Below are 14,707 nucleotides of genomic sequence, written 5' to 3'. Positions count from 1 at the left end.
GGGGCATTTGCTCCATGAACATATATTTTATTTTACATATTTAATCCATAAATTTAGAAATATTGATGCTTATAGTGCCTAATTCTTTCAGTTTCCTATTGCTCCTGTTAGAGTTTTTGTATAGTCTCATCAGACACCCTCATTTGAATCTCCTCCAAATTCTCTTTGAATTTTTCTAAAAAATTATGTCTTTCGGACAGAATTCAGTTGAAACATGTACTGCTTAAACATAAAAGTTTCACTGGACATAATGTCCAAGGTTAACTGATGGGGCAGAAGAAGGTCATTTTTCAGCCAATTATGGGATCTGAATGTTAGATATGAACATTGGAAATGCCCAGTGCGTTTGGGGTTGATTAGGATGGGAGCCTTCCTACTTAGAATCATCTCTATCATATAATTAATGTTTGTGTTGAGCTGCTCAAATGGTGCCCTGAAATCTTACCTTTGATAGTTATTGCACCTTACTGTATCATCAATATACTTATTGCAAGCAAAAGAAAACAAAAATCCCCAATACAGTACCTTTTGATTTTAATAAATATGACTGTGCTTTAGGATACATAAACTGTGTAATTCTCATAGATTTCCGATGGATCCATATTTTCTGCCATATTTGCTAATCCACACATAAAACAAAGCGGGGAGGTGCTGAGTTTCAGAAAGTATAGCAATGAATTGCAAAATACAATTGTTTGGACAATGTATGCCCTGAAGGTGCTGTGGTTTGTTGTATTATAAATAAGGCACTTCACATTATCTCTCCTGTGTTTCTGCAGCATAGCAGAGCTAATAATGTGTAACTGATGGAATTTCAAATAAAGCATTATTAAAATATTTGTTCAATGACCTTTCTGCCCTTTACTTCTTGTCATCTTGTGAGTGCTAGGATTCAGGCATAGTTTCCATCTATCTTATGCACTTTCTTCTGCTCTGCATGGTCCTTTTAATTGGTTTATTGCCTGTGTATATGCTGAACAATTTGACTATACTAAGCCAGTGAAAAATGTGTGGTATTATTTTTGAAGGTTTATATCCTAATTCAAAGCAGGAAACAGTGAGAGAAGGTCATCATCATATGCAACTGGCATCTACAATTTTACATCCACTCAAACTTTTTAGGAAACAAGCATTTCAAAGTAATATCTGAATACCTATATATACTTTTTAGGGACGCAGTGGCTAGGATGCTGAGCTTCTCAATCAGAAAGGTTGGCAGTTCACCAGTTGAAATTCCTAGCACCGCGTAACAGAGTGAGCTCCCATTACCTGTCCCAGCTTCTGCCAACCTAGCAATTCGAAAGCATGTAAAAATGCAAGTAGAAAAATAGGGACCACTTTGGTGGGAAGGTAACAGAGTTCTGTGTGCCTTCAGCATTTATGATGGCCACATGACCATGGAGACGTCCATGTAATGGTGATGAGCTCACCCCCTAGAGCCAGAAATGACTAGCACGTATATGCAAGGAGAACCTTTACCTTTACCTATATAGTTCTTAGAAAAGTACAACAGCAATAGCAATAGCACTTAGACTTTATACCACTTCATAGTGCTTTACTGGCCTCTCTAAGTAGTTTACAGAGTCAGCATATTGCCCCCAACAATCTGGGTCTTCATTTTACTGACATCAAAAGGATGGAAGCTGAGTCAATATTGAGCCAGTCAGAACTGAACTCTCCCTGCAGTACTGCATTCTAACCATTACACCACCATGGCTCTATCAATTCAATGTAGAAGTTTACCTTCTTAAGTAAATTTGCTTTAGTCCACTTGCAGGTAAGCAAATATAAAGCTCTATCACCATGGAAGAGTTGAATATTCTAGTTTAAAATGTGGAACATACAGTATAGTATAACTTTCAGCTGTATCTATAATAACCTACATTGATGTCAACATGACATGTACATGATGGCATGTCTATGGAAATTTTTAGTCATCCAGGTCATCACCAACAGTGATTTTCAAAAGGCAACTGAGCTTTCTTTATTTTTTCTTGAAGACGTTTCGCTTCTTATCCAAGAAACTTCTTCAGTTCTATATGATGGAGAACTATATGATGGCATCTTCACGAAAATGATGCAATTTTGTAATGACATCATGATATTTTGATAGAAGCACGTAAGCTACCCCATTTGCTTTCTGATGTCATAATGCATATGTCAACAAACCACCATCAACAAACCTGTGCCTGGCTTTCATATTACAATATACATTCTGCAGGAAAAATGAGATAGTTACAAATACATGTTTATGCATGTTTTCTCAAAATAAATCTCAGTATCTTGAATGAAGTTTCTTATCTAATAAGTATCATTATGGATTTACTCTTCAAACAGTATATGGGTTAGCAGCCCCACTTCATAGAATTCTTTCCTCTTCATAAATACATATAAATACAATATATGCTGTTTCAAAATAGGCTTAAATTTCTTTATCCTATTGTTCCATCCCAAGGTTAATGGAAGTTTCATGTATTATAATGGTGTGTGGGAATAAGTTTGGGAGATTGGATGAAGACTGGCTGCCTCAGGAAGAGTCATGCTAGAGGCAGCACAGCTCACAAATGGAGAGTGGATATTAGGGGGCTCAGAATGGATTCCCCCTAAATTATTAGACTTATAAAGGTAACACAAAGAAAAACTATATTTTCAGACTGGCAAGATTCTCTTTAATGTATAGTAGCTTCACATAGAATTAGCTTATCTGGCCATGTTTCTTACATGGTAAGAGCGACATATGTTAGTGATGACTTATTTTAATTATATAGTCCTCAACTTACAACAATTCACTTACTGACTGTTCAATGTTACAATGGCACTGAAAAAAATAATTATGATATTTTTTCACACTTTATGACCATCGCAACATCCCTGTGGTCACATGATTTACATGGATGCTTAGCAACTGGTTCATATTTAGGACAATTGCACTGTCCTAGGGACATGTGAATCCTTTTTGTGACTTTCTGACAAGCGAAGTCAATGGAGAAGCCAGATTCACTTAACAACCATTTTACTAATTTAACAACTGCCATGATTCACTTAACAAGTGTGACAAGAAAAGTCATAAAATGGGGCAAAAGTCACTTAACAAATTTCTTACTTAGGAACATAAATTTTGGGCTCAATTGGGGTTGGCAGTCAAGGACTACCTGTATATCTATTGTTCTACACCATGTCTGCTGGGGGTCGGGTTCATTAGAAATATTGTAAAAAAATAAAAAAGAAATGTTGTAACATTAACTAAATGACTATAATAAATAAATAACTAAAACTTTAACTTTTCATTTTTACCCGGTGGTTATCTAAGCCGGTCTTAAAAAGTATAAGCTAGGGTCATAAATCAAATATAATGAATGAATTGTTTTAAATGGTTGTCTTAACCCAAGAAACTGAAGATTTAAGTGATAAATATAAAACCTTCTAAAACAATGGTGGAAAAAAGACTATTTCCTCCCTGTTATGTCTCTGTGCGTTCCCTAAAAATCCCTCTTGGAAGTTTGTGGAGCAATCACAAAGTTTTGTGAGTGGCATTAAGAATTTGAAGGAAAAAAAAAACCTAAATGGAGGCAATATATACAAGTGCATGCATCATGTCCGATCCTATCTAATATACTCCCAAGTCCCATGTGTGGATTTATTTACCGTTTTTTTTTTTCAGGATATACAAGTCCTTGCAATAAGGAGAAATGAAGCACTGCATTCACCAATACTGGGTTAACATCAGTTATCTATAAAAGTTATACATAGCTAAGAAAAGGCAGAAATGGGTACTATCTTAATCAAGAACTGCAGCTTAAAATAAATACACAAATAAATCCATTCCCTTCTATTTTTCTTACTCAGTATTTCCTAGTGTACTCCAAAATTCTTCATTGTAACTACAATCAATGCTATACAATTTCAGATTCTATTTATTATCACATATTCAATGAAGAGATAATTAAATTGAATCAATTCAACCTATTTAATCTGCAGGAAATTTTGCTGCACAGATACTGGGGGAAATATACTACTTTAGTCTATATTACTTGCTTATCTCCTTTTTGTAGGTTTGGGCTTCATCATATGCATCAATCTCATGTGACATTTTTAAAACTTCCCAATGAATTATCTCAGATATGGTGGCCGATCACTGTAATAAATAAATAAATTACCAATATCAGTTCCCACCACACTTCATACAGTGCTGAGTTATCATTTTTCTACTGATGTGACCAGAAGGAATATCAGTTTCATTTTTACTTCATTTTTAATTTTTCAAAATAACCACATTACTACATATTTAAGGAAGCCTCTGTTTTCATGATGCCTATTATTTTAGTAAACTAATTAAATGGTACACAGAACTGGAAGTTTTCACAAGTTTCTCCAGCTCCTACCTGCTTTAATAAGAAATTAGAAAAGCTATCAATTGGCATCAAAAAAAAATTAATCATTCTGAATATTTTTAAGCCAAATATTATCCATATATTTTCTAAGGAAAATATTATTCACCCAATGCTCATTGAACATTTTTAATCGGTATTTGAAATTCAGTAATAATGGATCACAATGCTTTTTAAAAAATTCTAATTAATGTTTGACAGAATTCAATAGTTGATTTAATTTATTTATTCATCACATTTCTACATTGCTCATCTCATCTAAGTAACGCCGAGTGGCTGACAATAAAAACATATAATATAAAAGCGTAAAGAAGAACAAAGTTTTTAAAAAATTAAAAGGTAAGGTTCAGTATTAAAAGTTAACAAGACAGAAAAAATACTCTCAGAACACAGTTGCTGTTGTGGTTACAATGTCCAACACATATAAAAGCTTGCTAAATAATATATTTGTTACTTTTAAGGAGCATAAATTCCATGTATTCAATATTCAATGATGATATAAGTTATATTTCCTTAAAAAACAAAGAAATAATAATACTTGCAAGTTACACCAAGGAATTATTTGTTAGGTGAACTTTGAAATCTATTTGGCAACATTTTAATTAAAAGGAATAAGAAAACAAAATGAGAATTTTTTGAGGTCAGACAGAGGTATGGATAGAGCATATTTTTATTCCCCAGGTCATACAGAACTGTATGAATATGGGAACATTTATTATACATTTCCTCCTTTAGAGAAAACTGATAGAATAAACATGCTTGAATTATAAGGGGAAAAAATCTGCAAATATGAAATTGAAATTTAGTTGCTGCAATATAGTATATGATTGTAGTAAAACATGCTGAGCATAAAAGGAATGCTTAGGAAATGGTTCAGTGTTGAGCAGGAAGAGAACATGTCAGGTCTTCTGTGATTGTTTAAGATATTTATGAAGAGGAAAAGGAGAAAGAATGCTTGCAGTAACATTAAAAGGGTGTTGATTGTGGAAGTGAATATCTATGTTCTTTTGTATGCAGATGATGCTGGGCTGCTGGCTGAGAATCTGAATGAGCTGCAGCAAATGTTAGACTGAATGATGCATCAAAGCCCCAAGGTAGTTATGTTTGACATGGGAAATGGAATGAATGATTGCAAGTTACACACTAACTGTGAAAACTACATGATGGGGAAGTATTGATGTTAAAACTTTATGAAAGATAGAAGAAGGGATGTAAAAATTTTAAGACATGCAAATGCCAGTAAAATGTGATTTGTTGCAAGGAAAAAAATGTCAAAAGAAGCAAAAATGAATACCCACGAAAGCACATTGCCACCAATTTCATTGCATGGAAGTGACAGGTGTGTATTTTATTTATTTAATAAGTAAATATACCTGCCCATCTCATATATGTGACTGGGCAGCTCCCAATTAGAACAAAACATAAGCAGCATGAGACAGCATAAAATAGCAACTAAATAATCAAACCTCTCAGAGTCAATATGACTAAAAAGCAAGCTTGCCTACAGAGCCCCAGGCTAATGGCAAAACCAAGTTTTCAATGCTGATGGAAGGCCAAGCAGATTAGAGTGAGAATTAAATTGCAAAACAATACATAAAGGAAAAATAGATGGATTGAGGTGATAGAGAAAGTGGAGAAAGGCATAGCTGAATGGAGTCACAATATCTTTCAAAGAGAGAACTATAAATCAGTAGCTAATGGAAGCAAACATAGTTTACAACAATAGAAAAGTTTGAACATATATAAGGCAGGAGTGTCAAGCTTGTGTTGTCACAGTGTCATCATGTGACGTATTATGACTTTTTCCCCTTCACTAAACTGGGAGTGGGCATGGCCAGTATGTGACGCATCTGGCCCACAGGCCACAAGTTTGACACCCTGATATAAGGTATTAGTGTAAGCTACATTACATTTAGTAAATTCCTCCTTATTTCACCTATTGCCTTTAATTTATTTTGTTTTCTACTTTTTTTTCTCTTTTTATGCTTTGCATAATGTTGGTCTCCCAAAGTTGAACAGAAGGATGATGATGGATGATGTTGATGATGATAACGATGACAATATCTCTTTCTTTATATGTGTGAAATTCAGACATGGAAAATTGCTCAAGTTTGAATAGATGGGTGATGAATAAAATAGAAGGATCACTAAAATGTTACTTTGATTAGAATTTATGAAAAAAGTAAGTCTGATTTACAGATTAATTTATAATTATTTAAGAAATACAAATAACTGTAGTATTTTTAAATTTTTTACTTATTTCTTGGAAATTTTTTTGACTGGTAAATCTTAATGATTCTCAGTTATGCAAATCATGAAATATTTAATTTCTGCATTGATAAATGATTTTTTTTTTACTGTAATAAGACATTAGTATAACAGAGGAAGAAAGAAAAATAGTTAGCCTGGTTGTTCTGTATCATTTTACTGAAATGAATTGTGTAGAAATATCTACCACACTGTTCACAGCATGGGGCATAAGTATAATGGTATCATTTATCTTGGAGTTATGGGTTTGCAGTATTTGACTCATAAACAATGAGATGGCTGTTGGAGAAAAATTTCTACAGGCTCTGAGCTATCATATAACTGATTTGTTTTAGGGACATTTTCTACATTTTAGTGTGGTCTTTATATGCTGAGTTTTGACTGAGACTATATCATTTGTGTAGGCAGGCAGCTAAGCAAGTGGATGTTTCATTTAATGGTCATCTCCAACTAAAATTTGGTTTAACCCAGAGGGTCCAGTAATGATAACAAAAGACTGCAAAGGATAATGAACATTATAATGAGGGTAGTAAAAGAATTGTGCCAAGAATATGGGCCTTTTTCTTTTTCTTTTGAGGAAAAGTTCAGAGTTTTATATACCATTGTCTGGGTCATTTTTATCTAAAGTTAGCATATGAGTTTGTTTATCGTCTCATTTAAAAAATGGGAAATTGATCTCTTTTTTCTTAGAGATTTTAGTAGCATTATCACAGAAAACTCCAGAGACTGTTAAAGGTGGGCTTGAATTTTTTACCTCTAATTTAATCTAATGTAGGCTAATAGTGCAGCCACTAGATATTGAGGGAAAACAACCATCATAGTTTAATCTATATGCACAGCAGGATAATGTAGTGATAGATTCCTGTATTGGTAGAGTGGAAAAGGGAGACATTGTTTTGAATGTCCCCTTGGTTAAAAATCATCACTGTTCTATAAATCAGACAAAATAATCTGTTTCCACATGAATTAACATTTAATTCATCTTATTTTGCCTCTTTCAGATGATAAATATTTGTTTCTTAGAAAGTGTTTGATACATGACCACTAAATTTTTAATTTCAGTTAGCTGAAGTTTTTAAAGGTATGAGTGACAGACACCAAAGTATTGGTTGGGGTACTAAATTACAATAACTTGTTTATGTTCCATATCAAGCAATGAAGTCATGTTAAATTGACTAGCAGGGATCTCAATTTTAACATTGCTGACTAATTCTAGTTATCTTGTGTTGTTTCTTGTGGCAAATGATGTACTCAGTCTATAGTGCATAAAAATTCTTCTATGCCACATCAAATACTCCAGTTTAATGAATAATGTGTGCAGCAACTTTTCTATCCCTGAAAAGCTCAATCTTTTTTGAAAAATGAAAGTACTCACAGTTATAATTTATATTTCCTTATTTATACTTCCTTCGTTAGACCAGGATGGACAGATCTAGATGAAATCCACCATCAGCCACGGAATAATGACTAGATGACTGTAGGCCAGTCACTCTTTTCAATATAACCTTATGTAGTTATTGTTCTACATAAAATTGATAGAAGTACTCTTGGGGGGGGGGGAGCAAGATATAAATCTTAGATAAAAATTAACACATTCCCACTTAAATGACTGTCAAATATAAGAGGCTCTGCCTGGAAAGCTAAGAGACTTCTACCAGTTCAACAGGACATGTCTTTGGTCCAGAAGTCTGTCATGATGTGCCATGAAGTCAGCATCATAATTCAATTATTCAAATAATTCATGTCTTTCTTATAAATTATTCATATGAAAAGGTTTATATATTGAAGGGAAATGCAAACCAAACTTTGAAACAAGTACAATAAGTTCTCTGCAGAAGGAACAAGTCTTATCCCAAAGAACTATAGGCTGTATAGTGCAGTGCAGTGCAGTGCGATGCAGTGCAGCACAGCATAGTGCAGCGCAGAACAGTACAGTACAACATGGTATAGTATAGTTACTAAAACACTACACTTTCAGCAAAATAGTTGAAAATGAACCACTATATCAGGCACCATCTTGGAAACGTATCAGGCAAAAACTACTGCAAGGCTGTCTTCCAAAACTGGTGTAGCAACTTAGCCAACCTTATATCAACCTGAACTTGATTCTTTTCTTATCTGTGAGTTTGTACCCATCTTTAATTTATTTGATTCTCTGACAAAGATTTTTTTTCTGATGAATTATAACTGGTCTCCGGTGTATATATAATCAGTTAAGACAAACTGCAAACTAACAGAATGCAATAATATAAAAAGAATATCAAGCAGTATTTGAAGCTTATTAGAATTCTCTTTGGAATGTATTTTATCTTCTCATCTTAATCCACTAGTAAGCTTTCCTTCTGTCAGCCTTATATTATGGAAAGTCTTCTGGTAGAACTTGTCCAAATTTTCCCCCTAGAAAACTAGAATTAGTAATTTAAACTCCCATCATTTCACAAGCCCTTCAATTCATGCATATGCATCTTCCCCCCACCCCGCCCCAGCTCTCTATCATGGTGATATTCAATCAGACCTTTGGCTTGCCACCCACACAGAATCCAATTTCAAAGATAACTATGATGAAGTAACCTTGTTCCAAACATTAATTTTTATTTCATAAAGTTCTCTGGAGTTGTATTCTTTGGGTAATTTAAACTTCTAGCCTGTTAAACTTAGCCAGTTTTATTAGTATTTTATTACTATTTCTTTTTTCTAGGCACACCCTTTCAGTGCCAATTATAGATTGCATCATGGGGTTCTCTGGTACAGCAATAAAATCAATATTGTACTAAATAAATAGGAGAGTTGGTGCATTTTTAAATTCCCAGTTAGTTTGCATGTTATCATGTTTATCTGAAAGGAAGATAGCCCTAAATGTAAGATCTCTGCCCTCCAACAGTGGGTCGAATACAAAAAACCAGGGCTTTAAAATAAGAGAGTAAATCCTGAGGTAAATTAGAGCTTCTGATTAGTGAAGCAGAGCAGGTCACAACTTTGCTTAATAATCAATGTGGAATGAGGTAGAAATCTCTCTGTCTTTAAAAAAGAAAAACAAGTCCTCAAAATCATAATTTTCAATGAAATTTGGTCTGGTGCTACTGTCCTAAAGTTAGACTGTCCTTTTATTTCCAACTAATGATTTAGTTATAAAACTATAGGATAGGTTGGTGTAGTGGTGAATTAAATGTTGAACTAGAAATATTGAACTAGATTCCAATGCCTGTACAGTGACAAATTCATCAGGTGACCTATGAAAAACCTTGAATGGTTAATTTTATATTTACTGTGAAAAATCTCTTTCCTTTTTTCATTACTTATCTTCTTCTTTACCTTGCTAATAAAGGTATATTCTTCGGTGGAAATTTGGAAAGGATAGTATAACTTACCTGTCATTCGTATTTATGAAAGAAGAGAATTTAAAACCAACCTAAAATAATAAAGTCCTGGTCAATTTTCAGGGAAGAAAGATAATTTACAAATAAAATTTAACAGCTAAGATTACATTATGAAGAATAGATATAGACATTCTTTCTTCCCTGGCCTGACTCCCGAACCTGGATTTCTTATGATGTCCAACTGAAATAAGTAATACTTGTATCATTATACTCTTTGTGTCCAAGAATAGTTATTCTGTACATCTGAGAAATATTTCCAGATACTCATTCTAGGTAAAGTATTCATAATCTCTCTCCCTCCCCCACTCCCTCCCTCTGTTCCACCCTCTTTCTCATACACACACACACACACACACACACACGCATACATTCTGTATAGTCTTTATTGGAAATGTGTTTTGTGTCAGCTGAATGTATTTTCCCCTTTTTCTTGCTAGGCAGATTAAGAATATAAATTGAAGCAAAGAGCAAGCTAGTCTCTCAGCTATTATCCTTTTCAAAGTTGGTATGTCAGATAAACTGCTATACCTAGTTATTTTAGCTATTGCATGATGTTGTTGCAATTTGACTTTACAACAATTCTCACTGATAAACATCTACTATGGTTTACATATCAGCAGCTAAAGATAAGATAAAAGGGCAAAATTACACAGAAATGTCTCTTTCTACTCCCACTCACACATCAATATGTCTAGGGGTATGTGGTTTTGCTACAATTCAAATTGGTACTTCACTTTGATTCATATTGTCAAAATGTTCTCATGTGGCACTTCCATTAAAGCGCGAATGTGCCCAAGACCATTTTTGCCCATGAACTGATGAGATGCAGATGCTTTGATCTGATGCTTCAATTTAGTACTTTGCTTTGAAGGAATACTTTGATCGAAGCTTTGTTGGATCAAAGCACCTCTCCAAAGCTCCGACAACCCTAGATATATATTCCCCTTAATGCAAGCATAAAATTATCTCTACATATATACAATCCGATGATATCAACATTATTCTTATACATGCACTCCCAAAAGCATACAAACCAGCATTGATTGATAGATTCTTGAGCATGTCTTTGGTACTTAAAGAGAAAGCAAAACTAAATGTATCTGATTTTGGTTTCCAGAAGGTTGTTGAGGAATTGGAAAGAATGTAGAGAAAAGGCAATGAGGAGAATGAATGTTAATTCCTGTGAAGGAACTAGATATGTTTATCCTAAGTACAGAAGTCTGAGGGGACACATAGGAGCAGTCTTCAAATAAATGAAGGAATGTCACAGGGCAGAGAATGAGGATTTGCACTTTATAGTTCTCATTGTGTTCCATAGGGTAAGATGAAAACCAGTGGGTGGAAACTTTACACACATATACACAGAGGTGGGGGGAGGGAGGAAGCGAGGGAGGGAGAGAGAGATATGCAGATTTGTCATTACAATTGGATAATTTTCCTGGTCATGAGAACTATTAAACAATGATATAGTCTTCCTCCTGAATCAGAAGGAGTCCATCACTGTAGGTGTCAAATATTGAACAGCCTTGTTTTAAGGTTAGTTTGAGGACAAAATGGGCCAAATTTCCATAGACAACTTGCTGCGGACAACTCAACATAGGACAACTCGCTGTGGGACAATTCAACAATTCAATTTAATTATTTAAAATAATTGAAAACTCATTTTAATTTTTATCATTTACCTTTTCTCCCTTCATTTTTTCCTTCATTTGCATCCTTTCTTTAATGATTCTATTCCACCATTTCTTCAATATTAGTGTAACTCTTGTCTCACAGTCAGTTGTCCCACAGCAAGTCCCACAGCAAGTTGTCTGTGGCATGTTGACCGCTATGAGTTGTCCTAGATCTGACTGAGGATCTGGCAGACCTCCAAGATCTCTTCCAATCCTATGATTCAAGTCAATATTCCTGGATTATGTCAGTTATGTCAGTCAATTATGTCAGTTATCAATAGTTCAGAGGAATGAAAATAGGAAAGTCCTTTGTTTACCCAAATGTTTGTTCTGCACCTATTACCTTAAAACCAACATGATTAGCATGATGCTTAAAGTGGATCATAGCTGTATAGATGCTTAAGGAAATCAGGAATTTTATTTGCCTTCAGTCCAAAGATTGCACTAAAATTCCATTGTTTAGAAAAAAATCAACAATTTTCAGCCTAGATTTTTTTCCCTCAATTGATTATTTTTTTAAAAAAATAATAATGTATGATGCTAAAGTTTATAAAGGGTCAATCATATATAAGGGGCAGAGCTTTGATTGCATGATGGAGGGCACCATCTTGATTTTTTTGATGCCTTTCCCTGTTCACAAATACAAACCTTCCCTATATGTAGCCTTCCTAAACTTTCATCTTGCTTTCATCTCTTATTTAGAAGCCAAGCTATGAGCACCTATTTTTGTTCTTGTCCAGTCTCTGATATTTTGTTTGGCATGGCTGTGAAATTGCCACATGATATTGCATTTGATCTAGTCAATACTGATGTGCTTAGCTATTTTATTAAACAGATGGCTTTATAGTGTTTAATCTCAGATTTGTAAATTGTTTGGAATTAATGAAACCTCTAAACAAATAGCTTGGCTTTGGGCTGCTCAGCTACCCTGGTCAGCCAATTTACTTTGCCTTACTTCTAGAGTATTATATCCTGTAAAAATGCAAGTACAGAATGTCAGTGGCTGACAGCAGAGTAAGCAATCCATCATTTGTACTGGTTGCTTTGTTTGCCGGCCTAGAGAAATAAGAAAAGAGGACTGACTTTGGCAGATCAAAGCTATGGCTCAGATAGTTTGGTATTCTGTCTTCTCGCAAGGACCAGCAAAACTGAATTGGAAATATCCTGACCCAGTGTAGCAATAGTCATTGCGTAACTCAGAAGAGAAAGGTAATATAACTTGCAAGAAGAGCATTTGGCTAAGGAGAAGCTATTATATTAATCAGACTAATAAAATTTCTATTTAGGCTACTTAAACAGCACCCTGGCCAATAATTTACATAATCATACTTGTTTGATTGACTGCCTTTACACAACCTGCTAAACAAAACTAAATAAACCATATCCAATCTGACTGATTAGCTGCACTTTGTGAAAAAAAAACAAAAACAAATGGACAGTAATTTTTGGAAAATCCTGTTCTGCCCATCAATACAAATCCCATCAGTTTGCACATCTTGGAGGTAAATCACTTTGCAGACTGATACCTTGGACATGCTTTTGCTGCTCTTTCCATTATATTCATTGACTATTTGAATGGTTATTGATTATATATGATGCATCTCTAAATAAATTGCCTCTCTCATATGAGGTTCTTCATTTTTTAGTAGAAGATCAGATTTTAAGTTTTCAAAATAATTAAATTGATTTTTGCCACAATGCACTGGATTGATGTACTCTTTCAAGTATTGTATTTATGTGAGTCATATATTTATGTGATCCTTTTATAGCCATTTGTCTGACTAATATGCCAATGCTATTATATCATTATGCAATATAACATTTTGGAGACCCCTAACTAAATTTAAATTATTCAAGATGTGGACCAGGACTTCACAAGTCAGTATGTTAAATAACTTTATTTTAGAAATGCACTCTCTTCCCAACTTTCCCCCATCCAGCAATAATTTCATGGATTTCCATCTTTGTCATATATCTAAGTAGTTTGTATTTTGACTAGGCTAATTAATAATGCTGATTTTTACAGCAAGCATTATTGGAATAGGAAATTAACAGAGGCCATATTCTCACAGCATGGCCTTCTCCAATTCAAAGAGATACTTGTTCAGCAGGCTGAGGCAAAGAGGCAGTCCCAGAACCAGTGAAATTTGGGGGCTGGACAGGGGACAGACTGTATCTGTCCTCAGCATGAAAGGGATTGCCACTCTCAAATTGGCCTTTTTAGCCATACTAGATGTTGTTTTTGGACCTCTTTTCAGAGCATGATACCATAGTCTTTTGAGACTGAAGCAGAGGTGGTATTCAGCAGGTTCTGACCAGTTCTGGAGAATCAGTGGCAGAAATTTTGAGTAGTTCAGAGAACCGGTAGCGGAAATTTTGAGTAGTTCAGAATACCACTTCTGACTGGCCCTGTCCCCATCTATTCTCTGCCTCCTGAGTTCCAGCTGATCGGCTGGGTCTTCTTTTGTTGCCTTGCATAGGAGAACGGAGCTGGAAAGCAGGTTAGTGGGTTGGGGCGAGAATGGGGATTTTACAGTATCCTTCCCCTGCTACGCCCACCAATCTATGCCCACAGAACCGGTAGTAAAAAAATTTGAATTCCATCACTGGACCGAAGGATGCCAAATGATGAATATTCTCAAACAGGTCATTTCCATGGTGTTAGAGGAGGAGGAGAAAGGAATCAAAATACCCCTCTGATAACAATTATTAATAGCAAAATATATTTTCTTATTCTGAAAAGAAAAGAATCACCTCCAAAAAAAGTTTTGGGTGAAATTAAGGGATTGGCTTGAAGCAATTAATAATTGAAAAAGCAGGGATATAATCTAGATATTAACTACACAAACTAGATATGACATATTTTGTTTCTGTGAATTTGTGTGTGCATGGCATGTACAGATGTGGTAAACTCTCATTGGTCTCCATCCTAACTGTGAAACTATCTATGTAGTTCTGAACCTTTCAATAAGACCATGTGGTAAAATATCATAACTGACTG

This window comes from Pseudonaja textilis, chromosome 1, assembly GCF_049901715.1.
Source record: "Pseudonaja textilis isolate UNSWEBS1 chromosome 1, rPseTex1.2, whole genome shotgun sequence".
In the NCBI taxonomy this organism is placed as follows: domain Eukaryota; kingdom Metazoa; phylum Chordata; class Lepidosauria; order Squamata; family Elapidae; genus Pseudonaja; species Pseudonaja textilis.
The sequence above is the reverse complement of the archived record's forward strand: the minus strand, read 5'-3'. Positions refer to the sequence as shown.